Raw genomic sequence first — 14641 nt, 5'->3', positions numbered from 1 at the left:
CTAAAATTGAACCCAAGTCTCTCTCCAATTCATTTGTAGATATTGAATAAAGTTGGACTCAGAGTGCAACCTTGTCTCACTCCCCAATTCATTTCTAAACTTTGAATAAAGTTGAACTCTGACTGCAACCGTGCCTAACTCGCCAATTATTTGTCTACATGTTGAATAAAGTTGGTCTCAGGCTGCAACCTTGTCTCACTCCCCATTTCAAAATAAGGAAGGCTTCACAAATGTTCCTGTCATTCTACTGTAGACTGAGCTTCTCTCATCCAGCATTTCCCCTCCTCCTTAGACTAGACTGAGGGGAATGGACCATTTATTCTCCCCGGGTCACTACCGCCCAATCTTCTCTGTTTGGTTCCAATTTCTCAACGTGTGAGGAAAATAAGGAGCGCTTCACGGATTTGCGTGTCATCCTTTCGCAGGGGCCATGCTAATCTTCTCTGTATCGATCCAATTTTAGTATATGTGCTGCCAAAGCGAGCACAATACAAAGCTATGAGAGGCCCTCATATATAGATCACACGCCCTCTGAAGGTTCTGGTCATGGTTGGGGTCAAACAGAGGTCAGACCCTCAAAAACCACCCCTAGAATATTGCTGTGATGTTTAAACTTTATTTGGAGATGTAGAACTTGAAATAGAATTGACTTTAGATTTTTTAAAGATTGATCTTAGACTAAAATGTAGTTTAAAAACAAAGCCTTTTATGATTCAGGACTCTTGGTCTGTAACCCCTCCCTCACCTGCTGCTTTTAGTTGCTCCTCCCCAAGTCTTTGTTCCCCTGCCCCGACAACTTCCCACCCTTCCCCCGTTTTCTGCAACATGGCCTGGCCAATGATACTTATAACTAACTCCCCAATTAGTAGAGAGAGAGAGAGAGAGAGAGAGAGAGAGAGAGAGAGAGAGAGAGAGAGAGAGAGAGAGAGAGAGAGAGAGAGAGAGAGAGAGAGAGAGTTTGATGTCTGTTTAAAATGTTGTGACATTCAAGTTTGTTATGTTTAATACAACTGGACTAAAATTGAACCCAAGTCTCTCTCCAATTCATTTGTAGATATTGAATAAAGTTGGACTCAGAGTGCAACCTTGTCTCACTCCCCAATTCATTTCTAAACTTTGAATAAAGTTGAACTCTGACTGCAACCGTGCCTAACTCGCCAATTATTTGTCTACATGTTGAATAAAGTTGGTCTCAGGCTGCAACCTTGTCTCACTCCCCATTTCAAAATAAGGAAGGCTTCACAAATGTTCCTGTCATTCTACTGTAGACTGAGCTTCTCTCATCCAGCATTTCCCCTCCTCCTTAGACTAGACTGAGGGGAATGGACCATTTATTCTCCCCGGGTCACTACCGCCCAATCTTCTCTGTTTGGTTCCAATTTCTCAACGTGTGAGGAAAATAAGGAGCGCTTCACGGATTTGCGTGTCATCCTTTCGCAGGGGCCATGCTAATCTTCTCTGTATCGATCCAATTTTAGTATATGTGCTGCCAAAGCGAGCACAATACAAAGCTATGAGAGGCCCTCATATATAGATCACACGCCCTCTGAAGGTTCTGGTCATGGTTGGGGTCAAACAGAGGTCAGACCCTCAAAACCACCCCTAGAATATTGCTGTGATGTTTAAACTTTATTTGGAGATGTAGAACTTGAAATAGAATTGACTTTAGATTTTTTAAAGATTGATCTTAGACTAAAATGTAGTTTAAAAACAAAGCCTTTTATGATTCAGGACTCTTGGTCTGTAACCCCTCCCTCACCTGCTGCTTTTAGTTGCTCCTCCCCAAGTCTTTGTTCCCCTGCCCCGACAACTTCCCACCCTTCCCCCGTTTTCTGCAACATGGCCTGGCCAATGATACTTATAACTAACTCCCCAATTAGTAGAGAGAGAGAGAGAGAGAGAGAGAGAGAGAGAGAGAGAGAGAGAGAGAGAGAGAGAGAGAGAGAGAGAGAGAGAGAGAGAGAGAGAGAGAGAGAGAGTCTGAGTTTGATGTCTGTTTAAAATGTTGTGACATTCAAGTTTGTTATGTTTAATACAACTGGACTAAAATTGAACCCAAGTCTCTCTCCAATTCATTTGTAGATATTGAATAAAGTTGGACTCAGAGTGCAACCTTGTCTCACTCCCCAATTCATTTCTAAACTTTGAATAAAGTTGAACTCTGACTGCAACCGTGCCTAACTCGCCAATTATTTGTCTACATGTTGAATAAAGTTGGTCTCAGGCTGCAACCTTGTCTCACTCCCCATTTCAAAATAAGGAAGGCTTCACAAATGTTCCTGTCATTCTACTGTAGACTGAGCTTCTCTCATCCAGCATTTCCCCTCCTCCTTAGACTAGACTGAGGGGAATGGACCATTTATTCTCCCCGGGTCACTACCGCCCAATCTTCTCTGTTTGGTTCCAATTTCTCAACGTGTGAGGAAAATAAGGAGCGCTTCACGGATTTGCGTGTCATCCTTTCGCAGGGGCCATGCTAATCTTCTCTGTATCGATCCAATTTTAGTATATGTGCTGCCAAAGCGAGCACAATACAAAGCTATGAGAGGCCCTCATATATAGATCACACGCCCTCTGAAGGTTCTGGTCATGGTTGGGGTCAAACAGAGGTCAGACCCTCAAAAACCACCCCTAGAATATTGCTGTGATGTTTAAACTTTATTTGGAGATGTAGAACTTGAAATAGAATTGACTTTAGATTTTTTAAAGATTGATCTTAGACTAAAATGTAGTTTAAAAACAAAGCCTTTTATGATTCAGGACTCTTGGTCTGTAACCCCTCCCTCACCTGCTGCTTTTAGTTGCTCCTCCCCAAGTCTTTGTTCCCCTGCCCCGACAACTTCCCACCCTTCCCCGTTTTCTGCAACATGGCCTGGCCAATGATACTTATAACTAACTCCCCAATTAGTAGAGAGAGAGAGAGAGAGAGAGAGAGAGAGAGAGAGAGAGAGAGAGAGAGAGAGAGAGAGAGAGAGAGAGAGAGAGAGAGAGAGAGAGAGAGAGAGAGTCTGAGTTTGATGTCTGTTTAAAATGTTGTGACATTCAAGTTTGTTATGTTTAATACAACTGGACTAAAATTGAACCCAAGTCTCTCTCCAATTCATTTGTAGATATTGAATAAAGTTGGACTCAGAGTGCAACCTTGTCTCACTCCCCAATTCATTTCTAAACTTTGAATAAAGTTGAACTCTGACTGCAACCGTGCCTAACTCGCCAATTATTTGTCTACATGTTGAATAAAGTTGGTCTCAGGCTGCAACCTTGTCTCACTCCCCATTTCAAAATAAGGAAGGCTTCACAAATGTTCCTGTCATTCTACTGTAGACTGAGCTTCTCTCATCCAGCATTTCCCCTCCTCCTTAGACTAGACTGAGGGGAATGGACCATTTATTCTCCCGGGTCACTACCGCCCAATCTTCTCTGTTTGGTTCCAATTTCTCAACGTGTGAGGAAAATAAGGAGCGCTTCACGGATTTGCGTGTCATCCTTTCGCAGGGGCCATGCTAATCTTCTCTGTATCGATCCAATTTTAGTATATGTGCTGCCAAAGCGAGCACAATACAAAGCTATGAGAGGCCCTCATATATAGATCACACGCCCTCTGAAGGTTCTGGTCATGGTTGGGGTCAAACAGAGGTCAGACCCTCAAAAACCACCCCTAGAATATTGCTGTGATGTTTAAACTTTATTTGGAGATGTAGAACTTGAAATAGAATTGACTTTAGATTTTTTAAAGATTGATCTTAGACTAAAATGTAGTTTAAAAACAAAGCCTTTTATGATTCAGGACTCTTGGTCTGTAACCCCTCCCTCACCTGCTGCTTTTAGTTGCTCCTCCCCAAGTCTTTGTTCCCCTGCCCCGACAACTTCCCACCCTTCCCCGTTTTCTGCAACATGGCCTGGCCAATGATACTTATAACTAACTCCCCAATTAGTAGAGAGAGAGAGAGAGAGAGAGAGAGAGAGAGAGAGAGAGAGAGAGAGAGAGAGAGAGAGAGAGAGAGAGAGAGAGAGAGAGAGAGAGAGAGAGAGAGAGAGAGAGAGAGAGAGAGAGAGAGAGAGTCTGAGTTTGATGTCTGTTTAAAATGTTGTGACATTCAAGTTTGTTATGTTTAATACAACTGGACTAAAATTGAACCCAAGTCTCTCTCCAATTCATTTGTAGATATTGAATAAAGTTGGACTCAGAGTGCAACCTTGTCTCACTCCCCAATTCATTTCTAAACTTTGAATAAAGTTGAACTCTGACTGCAACCGTGCCTAACTCGCCAATTATTTGTCTACATGTTGAATAAAGTTGGTCTCAGGCTGCAACCTTGTCTCACTCCCCATTTCAAAATAAGGAAGGCTTCACAAATGTTCCTGTCATTCTACTGTAGACTGAGCTTCTCTCATCCAGCATTTCCCCTCCTCCTTAGACTAGACTGAGGGGAATGGACCATTTATTCTCCCCGGGTCACTACCGCCCAATCTTCTCTGTTTGGTTCCAATTTCTCAACGTGTGAGGAAAATAAGGAGCGCTTCACGGATTTGCGTGTCATCCTTTCGCAGGGGCCATGCTAATCTTCTCTGTATCGATCCAATTTTAGTATATGTGCTGCCAAAGCGAGCACAATACAAAGCTATGAGAGGCCCTCATATATAGATCACACGCCCTCTGAAGGTTCTGGTCATGGTTGGGGTCAAACAGAGGTCAGACCCTCAAAAACCACCCCTAGAATATTGCTGTGATGTTTAAACTTTATTTGGAGATGTAGAACTTGAAATAGAATTGACTTTAGATTTTTTAAAGATTGATCTTAGACTAAAATGTAGTTTAAAAACAAAGCCTTTTATGATTCAGGACTCTTGGTCTGTAACCCCTCCCTCACCTGCTGCTTTTAGTTGCTCCTCCCCAAGTCTTTGTTCCCCTGCCCCGACAACTTCCCACCCTTCCCCCGTTTTCTGCAACATGGCCTGGCCAATGATACTTATAACTAACTCCCCAATTAGTAGAGAGAGAGAGAGAGAGAGAGAGAGAGAGAGAGAGAGAGAGAGAGAGAGAGAGAGAGAGAGAGAGAGAGAGAGAGAGAGAGAGAGAGAGAGAGAGAGAGAGAGAGAGAGAGAGAGAGAGAGTCTGAGTTTGATGTCTGTTTAAAATGTTGTGACATTCAAGTTTGTTATGTTTAATACAACTGGACTAAAATTGAACCCAAGTCTCTCTCCAATTCATTTGTAGATATTGAATAAAGTTGGACTCAGAGTGCAACCTTGTCTCACTCCCCAATTCATTTCTAAACTTTGAATAAAGTTGAACTCTGACTGCAACCGTGCCTAACTCGCCAATTATTTGTCTACATGTTGAATAAAGTTGGTCTCAGGCTGCAACCTTGTCTCACTCCCCATTTCAAAATAAGGAAGGCTTCACAAATGTTCCTGTCATTCTACTGTAGACTGAGCTTCTCTCATCCAGCATTTCCCCTCCTCCTTAGACTAGACTGAGGGGAATGGACCATTTATTCTCCCCGGGTCACTACCGCCCAATCTTCTCTGTTTGGTTCCAATTTCTCAACGTGTGAGGAAAATAAGGAGCGCTTCACGGATTTGCGTGTCATCCTTTCGCAGGGGCCATGCTAATCTTCTCTGTATCGATCCAATTTTAGTATATGTGCTGCCAAAGCGAGCACAATACAAAGCTATGAGAGGCCCTCATATATAGATCACACGCCCTCTGAAGGTTCTGGTCATGGTTGGGGTCAAACAGAGGTCAGACCCTCAAAAACCACCCCTAGAATATTGCTGTGATGTTTAAACTTTATTTGGAGATGTAGAACTTGAAATAGAATTGACTTTAGATTTTTTAAAGATTGATCTTAGACTAAAATGTAGTTTAAAAACAAAGCCTTTTATGATTCAGGACTCTTGGTCTGTAACCCCTCCCTCACCTGCTGCTTTTAGTTGCTCCTCCCCAAGTCTTTGTTCCCCTGCCCCGACAACTTCCCACCCTTCCCCGTTTTCTGCAACATGGCCTGGCCAATGATACTTATAACTAACTCCCCAATTAGTAGAGAGAGAGAGAGAGAGAGAGAGAGAGAGAGAGAGAGAGAGAGAGAGAGAGAGAGAGAGAGAGAGAGAGAGAGAGAGAGAGAGAGAGAGAGTCTGAGTTTGATGTCTGTTTAAAATGTTGTGACATTCAAGTTTGTTATGTTTAATACAACTGGACTAAAATTGAACCCAAGTCTCTCTCCAATTCATTTGTAGATATTGAATAAAGTTGGACTCAGAGTGCAACCTTGTCTCACTCCCCAATTCATTTCTAAACTTTGAATAAAGTTGAACTCTGACTGCAACCGTGCCTAACTCGCCAATTATTTGTCTACATGTTGAATAAAGTTGGTCTCAGGCTGCAACCTTGTCTCACTCCCCATTTCAAAATAAGGAAGGCTTCACAAATGTTCCTGTCATTCTACTGTAGACTGAGCTTCTCTCATCCAGCATTTCCCCTCCTCCTTAGACTAGACTGAGGGGAATGGACCATTTATTCTCCCGGGTCACTACCGCCCAATCTTCTCTGTTTGGTTCCAATTTCTCAACGTGTGAGGAAAATAAGGAGCGCTTCACGGATTTGCGTGTCATCCTTTCGCAGGGGCCATGCTAATCTTCTCTGTATCGATCCAATTTTAGTATATGTGCTGCCAAAGCGAGCACAATACAAAGCTATGAGAGGCCCTCATATATAGATCACACGCCCTCTGAAGGTTCTGGTCATGGTTGGGGTCAAACAGAGGTCAGACCCTCAAAAACCACCCCTAGAATATTGCTGTGATGTTTAAACTTTATTTGGAGATGTAGAACTTGAAATAGAATTGACTTTAGATTTTTTAAAGATTGATCTTAGACTAAAATGTAGTTTAAAAACAAAGCCTTTTATGATTCAGGACTCTTGGTCTGTAACCCCTCCCTCACCTGCTGCTTTTAGTTGCTCCTCCCCAAGTCTTTGTTCCCCTGCCCCGACAACTTCCCACCCTTCCCCCGTTTTCTGCAACATGGCCTGGCCAATGATACTTATAACTAACTCCCCAATTAGAGAGAGAGAGAGAGAGAGAGAGAGAGAGAGAGAGAGAGAGAGAGAGAGAGAGAGAGAGAGAGAGAGAGAGAGAGAGAGAGAGAGAGAGAGAGAGAGAGTCTGAGTTTGATGTCTGTTTAAAATGTTGTGACATTCAAGTTTGTTATGTTTAATACAACTGGACTAAAATTGAACCCAAGTCTCTCTCCAATTCATTTGTAGATATTGAATAAAGTTGGACTCAGAGTGCAACCTTGTCTCACTCCCCAATTCATTTCTAAACTTTGAATAAAGTTGAACTCTGACTGCAACCGTGCCTAACTCGCCAATTATTTGTCTACATGTTGAATAAAGTTGGTCTCAGGCTGCAACCTTGTCTCACTCCCCATTTCAAAATAAGGAAGGCTTCACAAATGTTCCTGTCATTCTACTGTAGACTGAGCTTCTCTCATCCAGCATTTCCCCTCCTCCTTAGACTAGACTGAGGGGAATGGACCATTTATTCTCCCGGGTCACTACCGCCCAATCTTCTCTGTTTGGTTCCAATTTCTCAACGTGTGAGGAAAATAAGGAGCGCTTCACGGATTTGCGTGTCATCCTTTCGCAGGGGCCATGCTAATCTTCTCTGTATCGATCCAATTTTAGTATATGTGCTGCCAAAGCGAGCACAATACAAAGCTATGAGAGGCCCTCATATATAGATCACACGCCCTCTGAAGGTTCTGGTCATGGTTGGGGTCAAACAGAGGTCAGACCCTCAAAAACCACCCCTAGAATATTGCTGTGATGTTTAAACTTTATTTGGAGATGTAGAACTTGAAATAGAATTGACTTTAGATTTTTTAAAGATTGATCTTAGACTAAAATGTAGTTTAAAAACAAAGCCTTTTATGATTCAGGACTCTTGGTCTGTAACCCCTCCCTCACCTGCTGCTTTTAGTTGCTCCTCCCCAAGTCTTTGTTCCCCTGCCCCGACAACTTCCCACCCTTCCCCGTTTTCTGCAACATGGCCTGGCCAATGATACTTATAACTAACTCCCCAATTAGTAGAGAGAGAGAGAGAGAGAGAGAGAGAGAGAGAGAGAGAGAGAGAGAGAGAGAGAGAGAGAGAGAGAGAGAGAGAGAGAGAGAGAGAGTCTGAGTTTGATGTCTGTTTAAAATGTTGTGACATTCAAGTTTGTTATGTTTAATACAACTGGACTAAAATTGAACCCAAGTCTCTCTCCAATTCATTTGTAGATATTGAATAAAGTTGGACTCAGAGTGCAACCTTGTCTCACTCCCCAATTCATTTCTAAACTTTGAATAAAGTTGAACTCTGACTGCAACCGTGCCTAACTCGCCAATTATTTGTCTACATGTTGAATAAAGTTGGTCTCAGGCTGCAACCTTGTCTCACTCCCCATTTCAAAATAAGGAAGGCTTCACAAATGTTCCTGTCATTCTACTGTAGACTGAGCTTCTCTCATCCAGCATTTCCCCTCCTCCTTAGACTAGACTGAGGGGAATGGACCATTTATTCTCCCCGGGTCACTACCGCCCAATCTTCTCTGTTTGGTTCCAATTTCTCAACGTGTGAGGAAAATAAGGAGCGCTTCACGGATTTGCGTGTCATCCTTTCGCAGGGGCCATGCTAATCTTCTCTGTATCGATCCAATTTTAGTATATGTGCTGCCAAAGCGAGCACAATACAAAGCTATGAGAGGCCCTCATATATAGATCACACGCCCTCTGAAGGTTCTGGTCATGGTTGGGGTCAAACAGAGGTCAGACCCTCAAAACCACCCCTAGAATATTGCTGTGATGTTTAAACTTTATTTGGAGATGTAGAACTTGAAATAGAATTGACTTTAGATTTTTTAAAGATTGATCTTAGACTAAAATGTAGTTTAAAAACAAAGCCTTTTATGATTCAGGACTCTTGGTCTGTAACCCCTCCCTCACCTGCTGCTTTTAGTTGCTCCTCCCCAAGTCTTTGTTCCCCTGCCCCGACAACTTCCCACCCTTCCCCGTTTTCTGCAACATGGCCTGGCCAATGATACTTATAACTAACTCCCCAATTAGTAGTAGAGAGAGAGAGAGAGAGAGAGAGAGAGAGAGAGAGAGAGAGAGAGAGAGAGAGAGAGAGAGAGAGAGAGAGAGAGAGAGAGAGAGAGAGAGAGAGAGAGAGAGAGAGAGAGAGAGAGAGAGAGAGAGAGAGAGAGTCTGAGTTTGATGTCTGTTTAAAATGTTGTGACATTCAAGTTTGTTATGTTTAATACAACTGGACTAAAATTGAACCCAAGTCTCTCTCCAATTCATTTGTAGATATTGAATAAAGTTGGACTCAGAGTGCAACCTTGTCTCACTCCCCAATTCATTTCTAAACTTTGAATAAAGTTGAACTCTGACTGCAACCGTGCCTAACTCGCCAATTATTTGTCTACATGTTGAATAAAGTTGGTCTCAGGCTGCAACCTTGTCTCACTCCCCATTTCAAAATAAGGAAGGCTTCACAAATGTTCCTGTCATTCTACTGTAGACTGAGCTTCTCTCATCCAGCATTTCCCCTCCTCCTTAGACTAGACTGAGGGGAATGGACCATTTATTCTCCCCGGGTCACTACCGCCCAATCTTCTCTGTTTGGTTCCAATTTCTCAACGTGTGAGGAAAATAAGGAGCGCTTCACGGATTTGCGTGTCATCCTTTCGCAGGGGCCATGCTAATCTTCTCTGTATCGATCCAATTTTAGTATATGTGCTGCCAAAGCGAGCACAATACAAAGCTATGAGAGGCCCTCATATATAGATCACACGCCCTCTGAAGGTTCTGGTCATGGTTGGGGTCAAACAGAGGTCAGACCCTCAAAAACCACCCCTAGAATATTGCTGTGATGTTTAAACTTTATTTGGAGATGTAGAACTTGAAATAGAATTGACTTTAGATTTTTTAAAGATTGATCTTAGACTAAAATGTAGTTTAAAAACAAAGCCTTTTATGATTCAGGACTCTTGGTCTGTAACCCCTCCCTCACCTGCTGCTTTTAGTTGCTCCTCCCCAAGTCTTTGTTCCCCTGCCCCGACAACTTCCCACCCTTCCCCGTTTTCTGCAACATGGCCTGGCCAATGATACTTATAACTAACTCCCCAATTAGTAGAGACAGAGAGAGAGAGAGAGAGAGAGAGAGAGAGAGAGAGAGAGAGAGAGAGAGAGAGAGAGAGAGAGAGAGAGAGAGAGAGAGAGAGAGAGAGAGAGAGAGAGAGAGAGAGAGAGAGAGAGAGTCTGAGTTTGATGTCTGTTTAAAATGTTGTGACATTCAAGTTTGTTATGTTTAATACAACTGGACTAAAATTGAACCCAAGTCTCTCTCCAATTCATTTGTAGATATTGAATAAAGTTGGACTCAGAGTGCAACCTTGTCTCACTCCCCAATTCATTTCTAAACTTTGAATAAAGTTGAACTCTGACTGCAACCGTGCCTAACTCGCCAATTATTTGTCTACATGTTGAATAAAGTTGGTCTCAGGCTGCAACCTTGTCTCACTCCCCATTTCAAAATAAGGAAGGCTTCACAAATGTTCCTGTCATTCTACTGTAGACTGAGCTTCTCTCATCCAGCATTTCCCCTCCTCCTTAGACTAGACTGAGGGGAATGGACCATTTATTCTCCCGGGTCACTACCGCCCAATCTTCTCTGTTTGGTTCCAATTTCTCAACGTGTGAGGAAAATAAGGAGCGCTTCACGGATTTGCGTGTCATCCTTTCGCAGGGGCCATGCTAATCTTCTCTGTATCGATCCAATTTTAGTATATGTGCTGCCAAAGCGAGCACAATACAAAGCTATGAGAGGCCCTCATATATAGATCACACGCCCTCTGAAGGTTCTGGTCATGGTTGGGGTCAAACAGAGGTCAGACCCTCAAAAACCACCCCTAGAATATTGCTGTGATGTTTAAACTTTATTTGGAGATGTAGAACTTGAAATAGAATTGACTTTAGATTTTTTAAAGATTGATCTTAGACTAAAATGTAGTTTAAAAACAAAGCCTTTTATGATTCAGGACTCTTGGTCTGTAACCCCTCCCTCACCTGCTGCTTTTAGTTGCTCCTCCCCAAGTCTTTGTTCCCCTGCCCCGACAACTTCCCACCCTTCCCCGTTTTCTGCAACATGGCCTGGCCAATGATACTTATAACTAACTCCCCAATTAGTAGAGAGAGAGAGAGAGAGAGAGAGAGAGAGAGAGAGAGAGAGAGAGAGAGAGAGAGAGAGAGAGAGAGAGAGAGAGAGAGAGAGAGAGAGAGAGAGAGAGAGAGAGAGAGAGAGTCTGAGTTTGATGTCTGTTTAAAATGTTGTGACATTCAAGTTTGTTATGTTTAATACAACTGGACTAAAATTGAACCCAAGTCTCTCTCCAATTCATTTGTAGATATTGAATAAAGTTGGACTCAGAGTGCAACCTTGTCTCACTCCCCAATTCATTTCTAAACTTTGAATAAAGTTGAACTCTGACTGCAACCGTGCCTAACTCGCCAATTATTTGTCTACATGTTGAATAAAGTTGGTCTCAGGCTGCAACCTTGTCTCACTCCCCATTTCAAAATAAGGAAGGCTTCACAAATGTTCCTGTCATTCTACTGTAGACTGAGCTTCTCTCATCCAGCATTTCCCCTCCTCCTTAGACTAGACTGAGGGGAATGGACCATTTATTCTCCCCGGGTCACTACCGCCCAATCTTCTCTGTTTGGTTCCAATTTCTCAACGTGTGAGGAAAATAAGGAGCGCTTCACGGATTTGCGTGTCATCCTTTCGCAGGGGCCATGCTAATCTTCTCTGTATCGATCCAATTTTAGTATATGTGCTGCCAAAGCGAGCACAATACAAAGCTATGAGAGGCCCTCATATATAGATCACACGCCCTCTGAAGGTTCTGGTCATGGTTGGGGTCAAACAGAGGTCAGACCCTCAAAAACCACCCCTAGAATATTGCTGTGATGTTTAAACTTTATTTGGAGATGTAGAACTTGAAATAGAATTGACTTTAGATTTTTTAAAGATTGATCTTAGACTAAAATGTAGTTTAAAAACAAAGCCTTTTATGATTCAGGACTCTTGGTCTGTAACCCCTCCCTCACCTGCTGCTTTTAGTTGCTCCTCCCCAAGTCTTTGTTCCCCTGCCCCGACAACTTCCCACCCTTCCCCCGTTTTCTGCAACATGGCCTGGCCAATGATACTTATAACTAACTCCCCAATTAGTAGAGAGAGAGAGAGAGAGAGAGAGAGAGAGAGAGAGAGAGAGAGAGAGAGAGAGAGAGAGAGAGAGAGAGAGAGAGAGAGAGAGAGAGAGAGAGAGAGAGAGAGAGAGAGAGAGAGAGTCTGAGTTTGATGTCTGTTTAAAATGTTGTGACATTCAAGTTTGTTATGTTTAATACAACTGGACTAAAATTGAACCCAAGTCTCTCTCCAATTCATTTGTAGATATTGAATAAAGTTGGACTCAGAGTGCAACCTTGTCTCACTCCCCAATTCATTTCTAAACTTTGAATAAAGTTGAACTCTGACTGCAACCGTGCCTAACTCGCCAATTATTTGTCTACATGTTGAATAAAGTTGGTCTCAGGCTGCAACCTTGTCTCACTCCCCATTTCAAAATAAGGAAGGCTTCACAAATGTTCCTGTCATTCTACTGTAGACTGAGCTTCTCTCATCCAGCATTTCCCCTCCTCCTTAGACTAGACTGAGGGGAATGGACCATTTATTCTCCCGGGTCACTACCGCCCAATCTTCTCTGTTTGGTTCCAATTTCTCAACGTGTGAGGAAAATAAGGAGCGCTTCACGGATTTGCGTGTCATCCTTTCGCAGGGGCCATGCTAATCTTCTCTGTATCGATCCAATTTTAGTATATGTGCTGCCAAAGCGAGCACAATACAAAGCTATGAGAGGCCCTCATATATAGATCACACGCCCTCTGAAGGTTCTGGCTCATGGTTGGGGTCAAACAGAGGTCAGACCCTCAAAACCACCCCTAGAATATTGCTGTGATGTTTAAACTTTATTTGGAGATGTAGAACTTGAAATAGAATTGACTTTAGATTTTTTAAAGATTGATCTTAGACTAAAATGTAGTTTAAAAACAAAGCCTTTTATGATTCAGGACTCTTGGTCTGTAACCCCTCCCTCACCTGCTGCTTTTAGTTGCTCCTCCCCAAGTCTTTGTTCCCCTGCCCCGACAACTTCCCACCCTTCCCCGTTTTCTGCAACATGGCCTGGCCAATGATACTTATAACTAACTCCCCATTAGTAGAGAGAGAGAGAGAGAGAGAGAGAGAGAGAGAGAGAGAGAGAGAGAGAGAGAGAGAGAGAGAGAGAGAGAGAGAGAGAGAGAGAGAGAGAGAGAGAGAGAGAGAGTTTGATGTCTGTTTAAAATGTTGTGACATTCAAGTTTGTTATGTTTAATACAACTGGACTAAAATTGAACCCAAGTCTCTCTCCAATTCATTTGTAGATATTGAATAAAGTTGGACTCAGAGTGCAACCTTGTCTCACTCCCCAATTCATTTCTAAACTTTGAATAAAGTTGAACTCTGACTGCAACCGTGCCTAACTCGCCAATTATTTGTCTACATGTTGAATAAAGTTGGTCTCAGGCTGCAACCTTGTCTCACTCCCCATTTCAAAATAAGGAAGGCTTCACAAATGTTCCTGTCATTCTACTGTAGACTGAGCTTCTCTCATCCAGCATTTCCCCTCCTCCTTAGACTAGACTGAGGGGAATGGACCATTTATTCTCCCCGGGTCACTACCGCCCAATCTTCTCTGTTTGGTTCCAATTTCTCAACGTGTGAGGAAAATAAGGAGCGCTTCACGGATTTGCGTGTCATCCTTTCGCAGGGGCCATGCTAATCTTCTCTGTATCGATCCAATTTTAGTATATGTGCTGCCAAAGCGAGCACAATACAAAGCTATGAGAGGCCCTCATATATAGATCACACGTTCCCTCTGAAGGTTCTGGTCATGGTTGGGGTCAAACAGAGGTCAGACCCTCAAAAACCACCCCTAGAATATTGCTGTGATGTTTAAACTTTATTTGGAGATGTAGAACTTGAAATAGAATTGACTTTAGATTTTTTAAAGATTGATCTTAGACTAAAATGTAGTTTAAAAACAAAGCCTTTTATGATTCAGGACTCTTGGTCTGTAACCCCTCCCTCACCTGCTGCTTTTAGTTGCTCCTCCCCAAGTCTTTGTTCCCCTGCCCCGACAACTTCCCACCCTTCCCCCGTTTTCTGCAACATGGCCTGGCCAATGATACTTATAACTAACTCCCCAATTAGTAGAGAGAGAGAGAGAGAGAGAGAGAGAGAGAGAGAGAGAGAGAGAGAGAGAGAGAGAGAGAGAGAGAGAGAGAGAGAGAGAGAGAGAGAGAGAGAGAGAGAGAGAGAGAGAGAGAGTTTGATGTCTGTTTAAAATGTTGTGACATTCAAGTTTGTTATGTTTAATACAACTGGACTAAAATTGAACCCAAGTCTCTCTCCAATTCATTTGTAGATATTGAATAAAGTTGGACTCAGAGTGCAACCTTGTCTCACTCCCCAATTCATTTCTAAACTTTGAATAA

At 42.7% G+C, this 14641-nt stretch overlaps 14 non-coding genes across 14 annotated transcripts; all 14 read right to left on the bottom strand.

Annotated features, from left to right (window-relative positions):
* Positions 1–380: 380 nt before the first annotated feature.
* On the bottom strand, positions 381–487 carry LOC124004413. The gene has a single exon (XR_006833399.1). It is a non-coding gene; the product is annotated as a U6 spliceosomal RNA (small nuclear RNA).
* A 908-nt stretch (positions 488–1395) lies between these two features.
* Positions 1396–1502, bottom strand: LOC124004411. The gene has a single exon (XR_006833398.1). It is a non-coding gene; the product is annotated as a U6 spliceosomal RNA (small nuclear RNA).
* A 921-nt stretch (positions 1503–2423) lies between these two features.
* LOC124004410 lies at positions 2424–2530 on the bottom strand. The gene has a single exon (XR_006833397.1). It is a non-coding gene; the product is annotated as a U6 spliceosomal RNA (small nuclear RNA).
* A 920-nt stretch (positions 2531–3450) lies between these two features.
* LOC124004436 lies at positions 3451–3557 on the bottom strand. The gene has a single exon (XR_006833421.1). It is a non-coding gene; the product is annotated as a U6 spliceosomal RNA (small nuclear RNA).
* Positions 3558–4506: 949 nt separating this feature from the next.
* LOC124004409 lies at positions 4507–4613 on the bottom strand. Its single transcript, XR_006833396.1, has one exon. It is a non-coding gene; the product is annotated as a U6 spliceosomal RNA (small nuclear RNA).
* Positions 4614–5559: 946 nt separating this feature from the next.
* On the bottom strand, positions 5560–5666 carry LOC124004408. Its single transcript, XR_006833395.1, has one exon. It is a non-coding gene; the product is annotated as a U6 spliceosomal RNA (small nuclear RNA).
* A 914-nt stretch (positions 5667–6580) lies between these two features.
* Positions 6581–6687, bottom strand: LOC124004434. The gene has a single exon (XR_006833419.1). It is a non-coding gene; the product is annotated as a U6 spliceosomal RNA (small nuclear RNA).
* Positions 6688–7607: 920 nt separating this feature from the next.
* On the bottom strand, positions 7608–7714 carry LOC124004432. Its single transcript, XR_006833418.1, has one exon. It is a non-coding gene; the product is annotated as a U6 spliceosomal RNA (small nuclear RNA).
* Positions 7715–8625: 911 nt separating this feature from the next.
* LOC124004407 lies at positions 8626–8732 on the bottom strand. Its single transcript, XR_006833394.1, has one exon. It is a non-coding gene; the product is annotated as a U6 spliceosomal RNA (small nuclear RNA).
* Positions 8733–9693: 961 nt separating this feature from the next.
* Positions 9694–9800, bottom strand: LOC124004406. The gene has a single exon (XR_006833393.1). It is a non-coding gene; the product is annotated as a U6 spliceosomal RNA (small nuclear RNA).
* A 948-nt stretch (positions 9801–10748) lies between these two features.
* LOC124004431 lies at positions 10749–10855 on the bottom strand. Its single transcript, XR_006833417.1, has one exon. It is a non-coding gene; the product is annotated as a U6 spliceosomal RNA (small nuclear RNA).
* A 937-nt stretch (positions 10856–11792) lies between these two features.
* Positions 11793–11899, bottom strand: LOC124004405. The gene has a single exon (XR_006833392.1). It is a non-coding gene; the product is annotated as a U6 spliceosomal RNA (small nuclear RNA).
* A 941-nt stretch (positions 11900–12840) lies between these two features.
* On the bottom strand, positions 12841–12947 carry LOC124004430. Its single transcript, XR_006833416.1, has one exon. It is a non-coding gene; the product is annotated as a U6 spliceosomal RNA (small nuclear RNA).
* A 922-nt stretch (positions 12948–13869) lies between these two features.
* LOC124004404 lies at positions 13870–13976 on the bottom strand. Its single transcript, XR_006833391.1, has one exon. It is a non-coding gene; the product is annotated as a U6 spliceosomal RNA (small nuclear RNA).
* Positions 13977–14641: the final 665 nt, after the last annotated feature.

The sequence above is a fragment of the Oncorhynchus gorbuscha genome, linkage group LG18, assembly GCF_021184085.1.
Source record: "Oncorhynchus gorbuscha isolate QuinsamMale2020 ecotype Even-year linkage group LG18, OgorEven_v1.0, whole genome shotgun sequence".
NCBI classification, from domain to species: Eukaryota; Metazoa; Chordata; class Actinopteri; order Salmoniformes; family Salmonidae; genus Oncorhynchus; species Oncorhynchus gorbuscha.
Note: the sequence above shows the minus strand (reverse complement) of the source record. Positions and strands in the feature narration are given on the sequence as shown.